Source organism: Drosophila montana, unplaced genomic scaffold, assembly GCF_035044405.1.
Source record: "Drosophila montana isolate Dmon_TW-CO22-7 unplaced genomic scaffold, ASM3504440v1 contig_1417_1, whole genome shotgun sequence".
Classification (NCBI taxonomy): domain Eukaryota; kingdom Metazoa; phylum Arthropoda; class Insecta; order Diptera; family Drosophilidae; genus Drosophila; species Drosophila montana.
In genome coordinates, this window is record NW_026996370.1 from 18673 (window position 1) to 37495 (window position 18823).

Here is an 18823-nt window from a genome sequence, read left to right on the forward strand (position 1 = left end):
TATTTCTAAATTACTTTTGATATTTATAAAACATATAATTTAAGCTTATGTGAATGTTAAGTGCCCAATTCGCAAGAAAAAATTAAGAAAGTAGAGAAATGTTTCAAACCTAGCACAATATATAATTCTTCCTATACCCAAATATCATATGTAAAAGACAACTAAAGCTATATTTTGCTTTAAACGGATTTGTTTCTTTTTAAACCAATATAACAAAATATTAATAATTTTATGTATGTATTATTAATATTATTACATATTGTATTGCTAGCTAACTATAACAAGCTAAAATGAGTAGAGGGCAAATTATTCTTATGCTAAGTTTTGATAACTTTTACTTTTACATCACAAAACTTACTGCATTTCACATCTATAAGAAAAACTGTGTCCAAAAATGCAGCTTAAAAGGCTGAAATCAAACCTTTGCTAGAGTCTCGAATCTTTCAATCTTTGCTGTATAAATGATTTGATTTTAATCATATTTTATCATTAAAATAATTATGATTGAGTTAATTTATTACTAAACATTTGTTTTTCAACTCATTATTATTTAATCTAACCAATTTGAGTAACTTAATAATAAAAATGGCACAAAAAACCTATTCGCGTTTTTTTTTTTTGTAAGTTCGAAGAAGCTGTAGAAACTTTTCTGTTAGGGTATTTCAGCTTCGGTGCGCTAAAGCACAAATGATTTTTTCTAGCATTTGTTTGCGTTTGCTTGCGTCAAGGTGTGTCGATGTGTGTGTGTGTGTGCGTGTGTGTGTGTGTGTGTGTGTGTGTATATGAGTCGGTGGCAGTTGTTGTATCTGGAGCAGCTAAAAATTGTTAGTTGCGTGCTAAATTTGTTGCTTGCCAGCGACAACAACAACAGCAACAACAACAACACAAACACAACAAGGCAGCAATAATGAAAAAAAAAACACACACACACACACACGAACACGCAGCAGCCGCCCCGCCCAACGCCCAACCGCCCACTCGCAAATAAAAATTGTGTCAAGCAATTTGCGTACATTAACGCAAAGTTGTTGCCTTTGTTGTTGTTGTTGCTGTTGTTGTTGTTGTTGTTGCCTATTCATGCCGCCAATTGCAATTTAATGAGCGTTAAAAGCAAGGCAACCAACCAGTTTGAACCGAAACGTTTCGAGCACGCAATTCAAATTTACCTTTTACCATGAACCGAACCCCAAACCAAACCCAAAAAAAAAGAAAATAACAGCTGAACCGAGACACGAACCGAAAAAAAAACCTCTGAGGAAAACCAACTGCAAAATTTAGATAAATTTAGCCCCAGCTATTAACATTTATCTAACCATATTTGATAGCTGACAATTTTGATTGAAATATATACAAAATGTAACATAATTTAAATTGTAATCAATTGAAAGTCTACAACTTACCGAGTTTGAACCATCTCCTGGTTCAAACCCAGCTTTGAAGCATGTGCAAAACCCACTTCACGAACCAAACCTCAAGACAAAGGAGTTAATTTTAGCAGAGAAACGAACCACAGTTAACTTAATTGTGCGTCTGCAGCCCTGGTTAAAAGTCTCTTTCACTTTGCAATTGCCTGCGTGCAGTTTTTTATTATGCCGGATTTTAGTCTCTGCCCGCGGGGCAGTTGCGCACATTTTTGGTAAAATCACAAACGAAATGCTGGCGATCGAACCACATGCCAATCTCACAGAAGCCCAGCCTCGGACAGTTCTCCACGCAGGTCCAGAAGTAGCGGCAATGCTCGGCATGTGCAATTATCTGGCCATGGAAGGCGCACTCCACCTCCGGATTCTGGCAGTCATCCAGCGGCGGCGGCGGGGACAAGGTTGTCGTGGAGCAGTCGCCATCCACGCGCGGACACTGGCCCGGCGCACAGGCGCGCAGCTGGACATCGAATACCAGCCCGGGTGGGCACAGCTCGTGCTGAATGCTACTCGCAGCACATTTGTAGTAGGCGCTGCAGTCCTTGCAGTCCGGCACCAAATCGCCCACCTGATGGCCCGTGCAGAAGCAAAAGCCGTCCAGGTTGCACGTCACCGTAGGCCCAAGCTGAGCCAGAGCCTGGCTGGCGCACAGCATCAGGCAGAGCTGAAGAACTGCGGCAGGAGAAGAACTCTTGAGATTGGCTAACCGGGACTCGTGACTGGATGGTAAACCTCACCTAGCTGCATCTGAGTTGGGTTTCTGTTATAGTCTTCGACGCGATAGAATCTTAACTGATGGCTGCTCAAAGGCTGCCATTGGCATTTTATAGCGCTTCGTTTCTAGATAGCTTAGATGTGGCACACAACTCACAGATAGAACTGTTGATTTAGCTGTTGACCTGGCTGAACACTCCACTGGATAACACTATAATTCACATAGTTTAAGTGATTTGCCAGTTGATAGTGCGCTATTTGTACAACTATACAGAAAGGAACTGATTTTTGCTATAACAAAGAAAGTTGTGTGTAAATCAGTTTAACTGAGAAGCGCCTCAGCCATGGGCCAGGCATGATAACGGTAGCTGCATTTAACTATCGATAAACGTGTGCATCGATAATATGGCAGTTAATCATTTATCGATGATATCTACTTGCGATCGATAGTAAGGAAATATGTTTAAACATCGCAATCAAACACTTGCTATCGATAGTTAATAGCTCTTGTTAAATATCGCATTCAACCATTTATCGTCGATATCTACTTGATATCGATATTGTTAAACATCGCATTCATGCATTTAGCTTTATAGATATCGTTTTCTACCTATTATTGACAGTTAAGAACTGAAGTCGAACATCGCAACTAAACACTAAGCAATGTTATATTCTTTGTATCGACAGTCAATATCTAAGCCAAATATCGCATTCAAACACTTAACGATTGTATATATTTGCTATCGATAGTTAAGAACTCTTGTTTGTAATATAAAAAAAGAGCGAACAGTTATCTTTGAAGTGCTGTAGATTATACACACATTTAGACATATATCTTGCAATATATTTCTATAATTCTATTCCTTAACGGTGTCGGATCTGTTGGGACGCTTCTGTGACAGCTACAAATATAAGTTGGTAGCACGAATTTTCCGTGGAAAGCGACTATATGAGATAGACTTAAGACTGCCTATAGATACGACTGAAAGATTATATGGCGCCGGATTGGACTAACAGAAAGATGAATATATATATTCAAATGTTAATACTAGTCAAGAATGTATATTTACTTACAGGTGAATATACTTAGAGAAACTTAGATAGATATCTATATAGTGTATAGTAATATATACTATATCAATCAGCTATACCAAAATACAAAACTCGAATATGAATATACTTCAAGGTGAATATGTAAATAAACTTGTGTCGTATTACACTCTGTACGGGTATAAAATCGCGGCTAATACTATAAGAATCTTATTGAGTAGTAGAAGGGGAGTTTCCTAATCAAAGATAAGATGCCAAAGTAGCTGTTGAACTTTTAAGCTTTATTTGTTAGCCAGTTGGCTATGTGCTTTAAGCTTAAGTCCAGTTATTTCATAGCAATGGAATCTAATAAGCCACAATTGTGATTCCCTTGGGCCTTCGCCCATTGTTGAAGTTGATTTTGTGGTTTTTCGGTCAATTGGCGACCTTTTTGCATAAACTTTTGGCCGAAGTCGAATGTCGAAAATCGAAAATCAGGTCCCACGCAGCATTTTAACAAAAGCCGCAATCGAAGCAAACACAAAGAAGCCAAAAATTTGGCATTCATTTGGGCCAAATCAAGCGAAACCAAAGCCAAACAAATTGCCAGAGTCTGCGGCTAATCGCCTTAGTTGCCCCATGTGCCACGTGTTGTACACTTCAAATGGACGTGGCTGGGCGGGGCGGGTGTTGGGCGTTTTTTTGCCTAAATCGGGCAATAAATGCAACTGGGCGGGGCAAAGAGCCAGAGAGAATATGAATAAGAAATCAGAAAGAAATCAAAATCAGTCAAGGCATATGCAAATTTTGAACTGACCTACTCCCATATGAAAAGCAAATGAAACGACGCCCCAAAAGAGTTAGAGGCAGACCGACAGACAGACAGACAGACAGACGGACGAGAGTCCAAAATTGAATACGAATTGAAGAAGGAAATCAAAAAGACAGAATTGATTTATGCAGATATTTATGTAAAGTGCGTGCGATGGCTGTGGATGATGATGATGATGATATCTCAGCTGGGAGGGCGTTGAACGATCTTTTGAACGATCGTTTAAATACACACAACTGCTCAATCAGTCAATCAGTCAGTCAGTCAGTCAGTCAACCAGTCAATCAGCCATGCTTAAATTGTCAGCAATTAACGTGTTCATTATGTAAATCCAAAAGCTAAGCCGCTTAGCTCTGGCATGGAGAAAGGCTTTCGTCCCACAGTAAATGGGTTGAGTGCTGCTTTTTTTTCTACTTCTTCTTTTTTGAAGAGGTGTAAATGCTTGCTGGCACAGATCTGTGACCCCTCTCTCATCGCCTACCCCTCCCCCTGCCCTACATGGCTGACAAAAATAGTTTTAAAGTTACCGAGCTCCGCTGGCGACACATAACTACTGCTACACACAGCCAGCGCTGTGGGTTAGCTCGCGTTTGTATCTCTCAGATACATGAGTTTGAGTATCTACAACTACGTACATATAATTCACTTAAGCGCGCTCAACGAAGCGGGATGAATGACCTCAATTTGAATAGTTGTCCATCTCTCGGTCTGTCTGTCTCTTCCCCCTCCCCTCTCCCCACCTCTCTCTCTCTCTCTCTCTCTCTTGCGTTTGCCTTCTCGTTCCATGACTGACTTTTTGGGTGCCATTTAAATCAACGCCGCCGCCTACTTTGGACAGCGGCTTTTTAGCCGCTTTTTTATCTCACTTCTATTTATACACTTGCAAAGGGTTTTACAGTTTTGTCACGGAGCTTGTAACGCTTAGAGGAAACGCTATATGTATTCTTGATTAGATTCAAAGCTATTTCAAGTCCGCCAAATCGGATCTATATAATTAAGTTGCCTAGGAATGATCGAACATTGATTGTGGGGTTTAATACCTGGAGCTAATCTTCCTTTTTTTATATCTTATTGAAGTTGCTTACATATAAGCAAAATCCTATCAAAATCGAACAGCTATATCAACTATACGAAGAATCGGTCGAAAAATAGGTTTTCATATGAACAACTTTTTTTTTCTTATCAAATAAATCAATCCGATTTCATATATAATTTCTATGATGTCTAAGAAAATATAATATTTACATTATATTAACTGTGATATTATCTAGAAAATATTATATTTATCTAAAAGAATTTAACATATCTTCCAGCTCTTATCGAATCTGTTTGATTTACCTTTAGCTCCTATGGCAACAATCCGCTGGATAATAAAGCTTTTGCATATTAACACTTCTGTATAAGGGTATTTAGTCTTCGGCATGCCACGGATAGCCATTCTTGCGTGCTTTTCACTGCTTTTGTGTGTTTCTTTATTGCATTCTGGTCAAGTTATTCAAATGCTCCACAATTTTCGGGCCAGTTTTCTCCACTAAACACATCAAGCGCAAGAGAATTGAGGTTATAAGCATAACTGCTGCTGCTGCTGCTGCTTCGGATCTGGCCCCCAAAGGAGTGGCCGGAGTGGCCCCACTCGCTGCTCCACCCCGCCCCGCCTCCGTGCCATCTCCATCAACACTTTTATCTGTTTGACACAATTTTCTGGGCTGAGCAGCGCAAAGTTGAGCGGTTGCTGCTGCTGCTGCTGTCTCCTCTGACTCTCCTCTGTGCCCCGCCAGATTTTTGTTTAGTGACACAGTTTAGATTACACACACACACACACACACACAAACATACTTATAAACATGGAGCGTTCTCTTTTTGTATATTTTGACTACCTAATTAGATAAAAAATACAGTTGGCTGCCGTTGGCGCTGCTGCCCCCGTTCCCGTTTCTATCCCTGTCCCTGTCCCTCCCTCAGTCCCTCTTCCAGTCCCCTGCTGTGGCATGCCCCCATGGGGAGGTGTTAAAAGTTGCATTCACTTGGTTGCAATGCGGAGGCGTTGCCACAACCAACAAATGCAGCGGGTGTCGAGTGTGCTGTGCCAGCTGAAAAGTTAGTTAGTTTTGTCTCTTTGCAACATTCGAGATTGCGCGCGTGTGTGTGTGTGTGTGCGTGTGTGTGTGTGTGCCCCACTTAATGCGCGAGGGTGTTCAAACAGGAATGTTTTATAGATACCAAAAATTGGGGCAACTTTATGCTTATTCGATTAGTTAAGGGCTATATAAAGTGCATGTTGATGAGAAATATTATAAAGGAAAGTTATCAAAAATGAGCTGAAAATTCTGTCCAGGACTTCAACTGATTCCCAAACAAAGTTTATTCTAGCTAGTTCATATGCTTATAAATATTTTCATGTTCCATATTTCTTTAGAATATACAATAGCAATAATATATATTTAGAATAAACAATAAAAATAATCAAAATTATTTTTATTTTTGCTTTAATCTGAAAACTCATTTTGGCAGTATTTCCCAGCTATCTGCTAAACCAATAATGACAATAATTTCAATGATTTTAAATCAACCAATAAACTGTGCTCAGTGCAAAGTTCAATAAAATAAAAGTAAAGTCAAAACAATTAAAAGCAACGCCTCCGCAGCGCTCGTTAAGCGTTTATTGAACTTGATTTTGTTGAAGCTCAAATTCAAAATTGAATTTCAGCAAAAGTAAAATACAAAATTCGTAATGCAAAAAGCGTCAAACAAATTAGCCATAATGCGAATGCGGCTATGCGAATGTTAATTAGATATTCAGATACAGCACAAATTGTGTAGAGCAAATAAAATTAGAAAAGTATTTTAGCGAGCGGAAGCAATTCAGAGTGCAAACAAGTTGAGTTGAGTTGAGTTCAGTTGAGTTGAGGGGCAAACGGGCTAACAGGGCGTATGAGTAATGCCGAAAGTTACGCAAATGCCAGCCTCGTCGGCTGCTTATCAAATATTTGAACTAAAATGTGTAGCTAAATTAAAACAAACAACGGCAGCGGCAAAGGCAGCCCTAAGACATCAGACAGTAGCCAAAAAATAGAAGCAAATAAAGTCGAGGCAAATAAATGCTTGCGAGGCGATGCTCCAATTTGATAAGCGTCGGTCGCATTAGCAATTAGCGAATTAAAAACTGAAAGAGAGGCGCGCATTTGTGCTATAAATGTTTCCATGGGCCACATTGGGGCCCAGCAGCTCCCGGCCGCTTTAATGAAAAGGCAAACAATTAAATTAGCCAAGAGGCCGGCAAGTCGAAATCGCGAATCAGCCGACAACGTCAGAAATTCACATCGACAGCGCAAAACTAGAACGGCGCGCATTTGTGAAATGCCAATCGCCAGAGAGAGCATGACCGAGACCAGATATATACATATACTCTATATATTTACATATATACATGTATATATATAGAGATCAATGCTCGCTGTCGATCCACGCTGCGATCGGATCGTTAGGGTGCGCGCGGACTGTGATTGATTGAATTAATAATACAAATTAGCAGCGCCAAGTAGGTAAGATCAATGATCTCGCCAAGCCAGTAGCCCGATCTCCTCGGCGATCTTGTGCCCAGGGCGTGGGTGTACCCATGGATCACAACAACATCAACACGAGTAGCTGATCACTGCACAAAAGCTGTTATCAGTGATCAAGTTGATATGATAAGATCAGCTGTGTCTAATTAAGAGTCCTTATGATTTGCGGGCTCTAACTTCATCTCTATCTATATCTATTATTCAGTTTACTTTAATAATGGAAGCCAGTAGCCTGATCTTGCCTGCGATCTACATATGGATCACAACAAGAGTGCACAAAATTGATCGCTTAGCTGTTATCAGCGATCAATTTGATATGATAAGATCAGCTGTGATCGCTTTGAATAAGAGTCTAGTTAGGAATTCTTATGATTTATGATTGTACGTTGTGGGTGCTAACTTCATCTCTATCTTTCTCTATTATTCAGTTTATAATAAGATCGTTTAGCTGCGCTCAGTCATTAAATTGAGTCATCAATTATAAAATTCTCTAAAATTTTACGGCTCATTCGTAGAATATGGTAAAATAAAGCTTGAGGCATGCGCTTTAGACTTAGTTGGAAACGCAGAAAAAGAAGCCGATATCTTTTCTTTGCAGATCAATTTAGTTAAAGATCATTATGATTTATGATCTCTATCTCTATCTCTTACTTTCTTTGGTTCGTTATTTCTCTATCAGTGTGTCACCTTAATAAGCTGTAAGATTTGTAAATGCAGATTATGAGTTCTTCTTAAAAAGTCATATTTTGAAGATCAGACTAGCTAAGGATCTTTATGATTTATTATTGTCAGTATTACCTTCCCCATCTCTTTCTCTCTCTCTCTCTTTCTCTCTCTCTCCTTCTGTCTGTCAACGTAATAAGATCACAACATGATCAGGTCGTGTAGTTAATGAAAGAGTCAGCAAGTCGTTGGCTTCATTATGAGCACGCACGATCAATGACCGACAATGGAAGAATTGCAGCGCGCGCTGCAGCCGGCGGCTGAGTGATTTCTTCCTCTGCAAGGAGCCCCAAAGACAGGCGGCGTCTGCGGGGCACTGGCCAATGGCTACCGCTAACGATGCCAGCAGGGAGCACGCCCTGACGGTGCGTTGAACTATAAACGTCGTCGTTGATCGTCGCCTCGTCACCGCGTCGCCTCGCCGCATCGCCGCATCGTCGCCTTGTCGTCAGTGATCTTTGTTGTTGTGCCTGTGCTTGTTCTTGTTCTTGTTCTTCATGTTGTTGGTGTTCGCATTTCATTCTTGACTTTTTTGCTGGGCGCTTTCGCTGTTTGGCAACGTCATCGTGGGGCAAACAAACATTATGAGCACGCTCATAATGAGCGACTCGTTTTGCAATCTCATAATCAGCTACCGGCTCCAGCCAAAGCTCCGCAAACAAAAACAAAAACAACAGCAAATAAAAAGAAAATAAAGAATTAAAGCTTTCTTGTTGTTGTTGTTGTTGTGCACAGTGCAACGATCGCCAGTTTTTGGGCATGCCCTCTCACTCTTGCATCTCCCTCACACTGCTCTCGTTTGGGCTGTCGCTCTCGCTCTGGCTGATCAGCTGTGTGTGTGTCTGGATCAATCCCTTTATGCTTTGCTCTTCTACGCCTGCTTCATCTTGTTTTGTTCTTATTTCTTTGCATATTTACAGCCCGCTGCTATCAAAATGCAGCGCTGCCAGCGTCGTCGCACTGGTGCTTCACCCTTTGCAGTCGTCGCGTCGTCGTCATCGCTATAAAGTGTCAATGCACTTGTTCTTATTTCAGTCAGTACATATGTACATATATACGTGTGTGTGTGTGTGCTATGCGTGTGCTTTGCTGCGTCTTCACGTGCGTCGCCATTGCCTCCTGCTGTTTTGACTGCACCCGCCGCTCTTTCGCTCTTCCTCGCCCCTCTCTCAGTCTATCTCGCTCTCTCAGTGCCTTTGCTGCTGCTACTGCTGGTGCTGCTGCTGCTGGCTGTTGTTCAATCCTTTTTGCTTTCCGCTTTTGAAGCACTGGCTCAGCAACGCCGACGTCGTCGTCTGCTGCGTCGAGCGCTCTGCCGTTTCTCCCCCCTCTACATACGTTCGCTCGTACGGTCGTTGGTCGCTTGCTCTCTGCCTTTGCACTTTGGTGCATCCTTGTCTGGCGTTTGAACTTTTTTTGTTCGTTTTGCTGCTTTTGCTTTGCTGTTGTTGTTGTTGCTGCTGCTGCTGCTGTGTGTGCAATCTTTGTTCTGCAGACGTCTGGCCGCTGCCCGCCCCTTTCCCCCTTGTAAGTGTGTGTGTGTGTGCGTGTGTGTATTGGCATTTGACTCCATTTAAAGTTTGTTTCGCTTTATTTTGCAAATAAAATTAACTCAACTGCCAGCAGCAAAGTGCAAGTGAAAATTGCAGATGCAGCCGCAGTCACAGCTCTGAAGCTGCAGTTGCCAAGTGCTTACTCGCCCTCCCTCCACTCCCATCCGACGCTCTCGCTCTTTGTTAACTGAGCGTTTGTCCTACCTTCTTTGTCCCCTGCGTCTGGCGTTTGCTAATGAGCTGAGGCGTAGCATAAGCGCAGTTACGCATAAATGTGAAATGGGCACACATTAGCTTAAGGGCTTGCCACTTCGCAAGGAATTCAAATTTGTGCAGTACCTAAATACACCTATGCATGTAGATATAAGTATATATATGTGCGTATATATATGGTAAAAAGAGTGCCTAACCAGGAACTGTGTATATGTATTCTATGCATTTACATTAATTCCTCCTAACATGTATTCACACATAAGAACTCACAAATAAAATCACAAAAAAAATCACTATTTAATATTACCAAGAAAAACACCAAAGTCTGTAAGGCTTACTCGAATTCATGAGAATCGCATAGAGGGGCGATATTTACGAGCTAGGCAATGCTAGTGTGTGTGTGTGTATGTGGGTAAGTTGAGATATATACCGGACGAAAGGTAGAGTGAATGAGAGAGCGAGAGAGAGAGAGGGAGCGAGAGAGAGAAAAAAACAAAAAAAATTAAAAAAGCTAGAGCAAAAGGGAGAAGAATAAAGGGAGCGAATTAGCGACTGTGAGACAAAGTAAGTTTTAGTCACAGAACATAAAAAAACAAATGAGTTAATGCAAATATGTTGTTCTCAACTATTATGACCTTTCAGTGTGAGCTCCAATTAGCGGAAAATAATCATTTTTTAAAGATTTCTTTTATGTATGACTCCATTGCACTGTATTTTAAATGCAATAGTTTCGTTGAGGCAAATTGAGAGGCTTTTCAGAGTTCGATATTTCTTATAACAAAGATAAACCAATAACATTCTAACTAAATTAAAACTCGCTTCACCCAATCGTTAGACTGGCTCGCAACTTAAACTTGTTGCGAATTCTAAATGCATACGCTGTGATAAAAGCGTTTGACAATGCTCCGCCACGACTATGGGCGTGGCTGCCTTTAGGTTTATAGTGCTGTCGCATCGTTGTTCATATTTGTGTTAAATTTTCTCAAGTTTAACATACGAAAGCGACTTTCCGCTAGCTAACACACAGCATTTAACCTACTTTGAAACTTGTCTTCTGCATTTTTGGGCACAGTCATTAGCCAAGCAGCAGCAGCAGCAACAGCAACAGCAACAACAACACTTATTTTTATCGCATGTCTCATCAACAACAGCAACAGCGGCCATCAACAGCATTTAACAGGCCCATCAACTGAGCCGACGTCGTCGTCGTCGTCGCCGTCTCCGTCTTTGGCCTTAGCTACCTGTCCACTTAAGCTCCGCTCTGGCCGCCCTCCCGTGCCACTTACTAATTCAGTCCAATCACCACCTGTGTCACATTTAAATACGTTTTGCAATAAAAAGGCGTATTAAAAGGCGCTCTCCGCAGGAAGAGGCCAAGTCCCCGATACTGCAGCACCTCCGCAGGCCAAGTCCTCCGCTCTTTGGTCAGCTTTTGACCTTACTGTCCCTTTGGTATGTTGTCCGTTTCGCTTCGAGTGGATCGTCAACGTCTTTGACAGCCACATAGAAGCGACGCACACTAAGTACACACACACACACACACAGACAGACACATTATGAGCTGCAGTTAAGAGCTCTGTTTCTTAATCATCATCAGCGCTGCGGTTGCATTGTGGTTATGGTCGCCTGCACCTTGCCACACATTGTGGCGACTTGGAGGTGTCTGTGTTTTTTTCCGTCTCTCACATTTTGATTCTATTCAATTTGGAGGTCACTCTTTGCTAACTGCATTTGCAGCACATATCTCTATCTGTATCTGTATCTGTCTCTGTATCTGTATCTATAGCTCTTTTCTTTGTATCTGCAGCCAAGCATGACCAAGCAGAGAAGCAAAAAAAATAAAAACTCAAAGCCGAAACTAAAACAGTTTGCGGTATATTCTTGGCCCAAAAATGTCAATTATAATGTTTCAATGCGGGCCACGACTCTAATACGCTTCACAAATTTTTAAGAATTTCAAATTGCAATGCATTTCGGAAAAATCCTTGATTTGGGTAAAAAATATATTTACTAAGATGGTTTATCTTAATAGAAATCAATAAGAAATCTTGAGACTTTCTGTACTAAACTAATCTTCATTTAAATCTTAACAGCCCATCTTAACATTTACCAAATTAATCAACAGAATGTTATGATTTGCGATATATGTTATCATGATCAACAGAATGTTATGATTTGCGATATATGTTATCGTGACCAAAGGAATGTTATTTACAGCATGTTATCCGTAGAATATTATAATATACTGGGCTTGTGTAAATATTATATGAACTTAGCTGGTTTAACTTAATAGGACTCAATAATTTATCTTGACACATTCTGTACTGTACTCTATATAATTCGCATAAACGAATTTTCTTTTATATCTCAACAGCCCATACTAAGATCTGCTAAGTATGTTATTATGAACCAGCAGTTAAAACCCCGAGTCCCCATAAATTGTTGTACCATAAGCCAAACCCTCAACGAAACCAGTTATTCAACAAAAAACCACATAACAAGAAACGTTTAAGGACTCTGGCCCAAATTATAAATAACTTTGCAGCCAATTATTTATGTATTAACCATATTTAGTAAATGCCAATTTCCTTTAAGAATCTTATTTAGCTCCTTTTTTTTAAACAAAATAATATTGGCTTTGTTTCATATTATTTTTTAAAATATAGAACAAGGTTTCAACCAAGTTTCACAGAACAGAACCTAAAATAATGAATCTTTGTACATTCATAAATATGTTTTTGTTAAGATCTGTACTTAACAAAATAAATCATCATCATATTCCGTATCGTATCTAAAACTAATGGGTGCTGTTAACAGAAAGTTCTGTTATTATGATTAACAGAATGTTATCTAGAGCATGTTAGGGCAGCATATTTCAAAGTTAGTGCACATTCTTGAGCGACATTAGCTCTAAGGTATTTCTTAATTTACTTTTATCTTTGTTTTGGGCGCAGAGTAATGTTTGTCAATTAATTGCTCAACACTAGACCACACCCTTTACCAACACACACACGCACACATAATCAATACAATTTGGTGAGTGCATAGCCCATCTGAAAGATACACACACAAGCCCAAATGAATTGTTGACACATCAAATCTAAATTGTCCAGTCCATATAAGTTCATTAATGTCACGAAACACACTTCAAGTATTTTTTTTTCTCTCTTTTTTTTTTTTGTCATGTGAACCGAAAAAAAACAAAATAAAAAGCAGGCAGAAAATGAAGACAAAAAAAATTGCCGATTAAAGCGAACGAGAAGACAAAAATGTGAGCCAACAAAAATAACTAAAATAATAATAATAATGAATAAATAACAGCAGATACACACACATACACACAGAAAGTATCTGTATCTGTTTCTGTTTCTGTATCTGTATCTGTTTCTGTTTCTGTATCTGTATCTGTATAATGGCCACTCGCTTGTAGCGCAAAACAAAAAAAAAAAAACAATATATATAGTAAACAACAACAAATATGTGGGTCAATTTTGTAATAAAGTAGAAATGTGTGCAACCACATGAGAGGAGGCAAGAGGCAGCCATAGAATTGCGGCACGCAGAACTTGCAGCCAGCCCCTCCCTTGCCACAGCGCCGCCTGCGAGCTGGCCAATTGATGAGCAGCTGATTGACGTGCCTGGACATGGGAATGATGCGTTAGAGCAGCATCGATTGGAGCACTCCACCCAACACCCTCCCTCCCCCCCCTCCCCTTGGGCATACTTAAGCAATTATCCGGCTGGGTAATTGGCCCGCTTAACTGTTAATGGGCCGCCTCGAGTTGAGCTTAACGGTAAGTTTTAAAGCAAACTTCAAAGATTGAAGATTGAAGATTGGAGACTGGAGACTGGCGACTCGGATAATGGCGACTGGGTACCGGGTACTGGGGCAGTGACTGTTTTGGTCAATGAGCTTTGAGCTCAGCTGCTAGAAGTATCTCATGGATACATTAACTACAGCTCGACTTTGTGCTAGTTTTATTTTGTTGTTGTTGTTGTTGTTGTTGTTTAGTTTTAGTTTTTGCTTTTGCCATTTGCTTTGTTAGTCTTTAGCGCTCGGCAGATGATTTCATGCCTTTTGTGAGATTTAATTGTTATTCATTTGGCTGCGGCGCGCGTTCGTCATTCGTTCGCTATTGTTTGTTGTTGTTGCTGCTGTTGTTGCTGTTGTTGTTGTTGTTGTTGTTGCTTTAGTTTCGTTTTGGCTTTGGCCAAACCTTGAACCGCACCGCATTCAGTTTATTGGCCGCGTTTTTACAACGAATACCGTTGCGAGCTAAGCGTTTGGCTCGACTGGCTGCCAGTCTGCTCTATGATGATTACGCGATGATCATAATGATTATAATAATAATAATAATGAAGATGATGATTATTTACGAGCATGTTTTTGTAGTTGAGTTGCTTTCTGGCATACATACACACACACACACACACACGCACACGCATACAGATACAGATACAGATACAGGCCAGCCGGGGCAGGCGAGCCGTTCGATTCTGTCGCCAAGCCAAAACTTTTAGATAAAGATACAGTTACATGTATAGATACAGATACAGATAAAGATGCACATACATATCTGTGTAAAGAGACAGATACGGGAACTCAAATACACAACAGATACTTAGCTATAAATATATGTAGATACATTTCTACTGATACAACTGTTTGTAGATACAGCTACGATTACAGATATTCAAATAGTCAGATACGGATACAAATAACGATGCAGATACTTAGTTACTGATAAAGATACGCAAATATAGATACATTACATTTAGATACGTTTGTAGATAAAATTATATATACCTATATCTGAAATACTCAAATACTCGAGTAAAGATACTCAGATACAAATACTGATGTGGGTAAAATTAAATGTATATTTACAGATATAGATAAAAAAACTACAGATATAGATATTCAAATAGAGGTCGAAAGATACAAATAATAATACAAATAGATACAAATAATTTGAAGACACGTGCGCAGATGCAAATATAGTTAAAGATAGGACGAATAATACAATACACACACGCATACAGATGCGAATGCAGGTAAAGATACAAAAATATTCAGACATCATATTTTGGCAACAGTTGCAGGCAAGGATGTAGGTAACTTGCAGATACAGGCACTCAGATACAGATTCAGATACAGATACAAATGCGTTACAGATACATTTGTGCGCACACGTGCTCCGCTCCGTTATCCTTGGGCGCAACGGGCACATTCTAAGCGCTGCCTGCGACTAACTAAGTTGTCTATTTTGTTGTTGCATATAATTTATTTATTCATTTATTTATATTTGCAATTTGCTTTGGCTCGTTTTTTTTTTCTTGACTTGGCCGCACAAGGACGAATTTTGATGTTAATGAACTCGGCAAACAAACAAACGAAGCAAGTGCGTGTGTGTGTGCGTGTGTGTGTGTGTGTGTGCGTGTGTGTGTGTGTATTTGCCATTTTTGTTGCCAATTTGTCAACTATTTAATGTGAATATTCGTTGGTTAAACGATCTATGTACATGTGTTCAACATAATGGAAGCTAATTTATTCATAGCGATTTTCTAGATACCCTATACAGCTGGCTAAGAATGGGGTATATTCAATCACAACGGAGAATGTCTAAGACGAAAGTTATAGTAAAAGTTGTTGGTGCAACAATTAGTTAATAGGCACAAATCAAGGGCGAGTTAGTTTGAATACATAAATAGTTAATTGCTTAAAAGATCTAAAGTTTTTCTTGAAGCTTAAGTATATACACTAAATTTCTGGTAAATATATTTTAAAAGGTAGGGCGAAAATAAATATATATGAATATATTAAATATATTTTAAACATATTTGAAATAATTATAAAAATTGTAAATTTCTTTTAAGTAAACAACTTTTCAAGAGAAATAACAAGAAGAAATTTCCTTTGCATAATTCTTTTTAACCCATATTGAAAGCCTAAACATCCAAAAATTTAAGCTCAAGCTAGTTTTATGTTTTAGTATTTCTATGAAGAGAACTCGAAAACGTCTTCTAGAAAAAAACTCTGTTTTTCTAGTAAGATATAGTTATACTTTTATGCCAAAGACTATTGTAGAATATTCTATAGAGTATTAAATAGTCGTGCTTTGTTTCCATGTATCTAAATGTGAGTTGTGGTACGCACTTGCACAGAGATTACGAAACGTGGCACTCAGCAGCTGCAAATAGTTGCCTGACATCCTTCTATGATCGCAACCGAATGCCACTCTATTGAGTTGATGTTGCGGCTGCGGCAGGTGTTGCACCTGTTGGCCAACAGCTTGTTGGCCATTTTCATAGCTGGACATTTGAAAAGGCAAACGAGGCAGCAATTTTTATGTTTCCGGCTCTGATTAGAGCCGAAGATGCGCCCTAAACCGGAATGCAAATGCTAAGCGAGCCTAACTGGGCACAAATCAATTGGCCAAAGAAGCAACCGAAGCAGCCGCAGCAGCAAAATCAAAGCAGCAGCAGCAGCAGCAGTAGCAATAATTGCAACCAGTTTTGCAATAGTCGCCGTGTGTTGAACTAAACCAGTTTTTTATTTACTTTTTTTATTTCATTTTATTTTATTTTTTTGATTTTTTGTCTTTTTTTTTTTGGTACGGAAAATGTAGGAAGTAAAATGCAACAGCAGCAGCAGCAACAACAACAATAACAAAGCGACAGACAGGAAGTTGCAGGCCGTTTTGTGGTGTGTCAATGTGAATGAACCTGCAAATTGTGTGTGAGTGAAGGAGTAAGCGATACGTGTATGTGTGTGTGTGTGTGAGTGTGTGTGTGCTGCTTGATTTTGGCTGATTACATTAATATTAAGCATACGACGCGTAAGACTGAATTATTTATGCCTTGGGAGCGAGAGAGGGAGGGGCAGAGAGGGAGAGAGAGAGAGAGTGTGGCGAGTGCAAAAGGAAATGCGAAAGACAACAGCAAGAAAAGAAGTAGAATTCAATTTACCATTCAATTGGGAGCAGCTCAGAAATGCCTGCGCCCGTCCTGCCGCTAGCTTCGAGCGGCTGCTGCTGTCCAAAAATAGGCGCTGCCTTTTCGCCTCAATTTTACTGTTGTTGTTGTTGTTGTTATTGTTTTTGAGCGCCGTTCGATGGCTTTTTGTTAATTTTATAGCGGCTGCTCTTGTTGTTGTTGTTGTTGTTTGTCTCGTGTTGATTTCAGAAACTTCACTTAAGGGCAACACTTTTGCCTCTTCTGCTTTAATTTCACTGCTCTGCTTTGGTTTTGTTTTTTTTTTTTGTGTTGTATGCTTTATTTTTATATTTTCCTTTTCTCTGGTGACTTTTTCACTGTCACTTCGGCGGCAGCTGGAATTGGGGAACTCTCTTCCACACACTGCAGCAGCAGCAGCGGCAGCGGCAGCGGCAGTGGCAGCGGCAGCGGCAGGCCTCAACGGTCCGCGACTTCAACTTGATTTTGAAATTCAAATCACAATGCCCGCGAGCAATTTATGCAACACACTGTGGCGAGCTCTGGGACGCATCAATTGTTGCAAGTATATATATATGTGTGTGTGTGTGTGTGTGTGTGTATTGAACTCTTTAACGCACTTTTTAAGTTACAAACTTTTTCCGTTGATTTTGCTGACGAGCCTACAAAACATTCTTCTTCTTTTCTGACTTTTTTTTCTTTTTTGATAAATACACAAAACGAACGCGAAATCGAAATCGAGCTGCGAGCAGCGCTTGTTGTTGTGTTCGCTTTGGGGAGCGTTCGCGTGCCGCGCGCTTCAAGCAACGAGAGACAACTGTAAACGAGCAAACGAACGACAGCGAAGCGACGCGAACGAATAGCGGCCGCTGCTTCAGCGACGTCGACGCAAAGCTTTTACAGCAGCAGCAGCCGCAGCAGCAGCAGCAACAGCAGCAACAGCAGCAACAGCACTCCAAGAATATGAGAAGCAAAACAAAGAAGTGCAAAGAGCAGCAGGCACTGAGAGAGGGAGAGTCTGTCAAAGCTGTTCAGAGCTGAGAGAGAGGGAGAGAGAGTGCAGGCGAGAGCGCGTGCAAGCGGGAGAGCGAGCTTTTTTTGATTGCAGAACTTTCAAATGCAGCAGGAAACGTTGCAGTCAGCAGCGGCGTCGACGTCGACAGCGACTGCAAGCCAATTGAAATTGAGTAACGAGATTTAGCTGCCAGTGTGTGTGTGTGTGTGTTTATATGTGTGTGTTTTGCATCCGTGAGATTGCAACAAAAAGCTGCCCAACCGGTGTTAGATGCATTTGCATTTTGAAGCTGCAACTGCGGCTGCTGCACATTTGGCAACGTGGCCGGCGGCACGTTTTACAATTTGCAACAGCCACCAACAGCAACAAAAAAATGAAACGTTGCGGCTCAAACATGGCGACTGCTTGCAGTTACATAAGCCTTGATTTAGATGACGGCTTAGATGTACATGTGTGTGTATGTGTGTGTGTGTGTGAGTATTGGCAATAAGGAAGTAACTTTTCATGTCAGCTTTGTATGCACTTTTTGATCAAGTTGCATGCCTCAAGGAAACAGGATAAGTCGCTTGACAGTTTTCCGCTGACAGTTGCCAATTTTGCTGTCGCTTGTTTTTTGCTTGCCCCAAAAACAAAACGCAACATGTAATAAAAAGTAAAGATAACTAAATAGATGCTATGAAAAAGTGAAGGAAATTGAAGTTAAACTAAACTAAATATTTTGTTATCGTTTTAATAATTTTACTCACTTAAAAAACAAGTTGCCGCGGCCCTTGTACAGTTACCGTAAAACACGCCCAATTACAGAT

General features: G+C 40.2%; 1 protein-coding gene across 2 annotated transcripts in view; it reads right to left on the reverse strand.

Annotated features, from left to right (window-relative positions):
* LOC135429956 (ecdysone-induced protein 78C-like) overlaps positions 1 to 18823 on the reverse strand; it is a 50325-nt gene that overhangs the window by 5500 nt on the left and 26002 nt on the right. Inside the window, exon 1 of one of the 2 annotated variants that reach the window (XM_064684473.1) lies at positions 17018 to 17748. The exons of the other annotated variant lie outside the window; for it this stretch is intronic. The gene's annotated coding sequence lies outside the window, so the exon portion shown is untranslated. Of the gene's footprint in view, positions 1 to 17017; positions 17749 to 18823 lie in introns of those variants that run through there. 2 annotated transcript variants of the gene reach the window in all.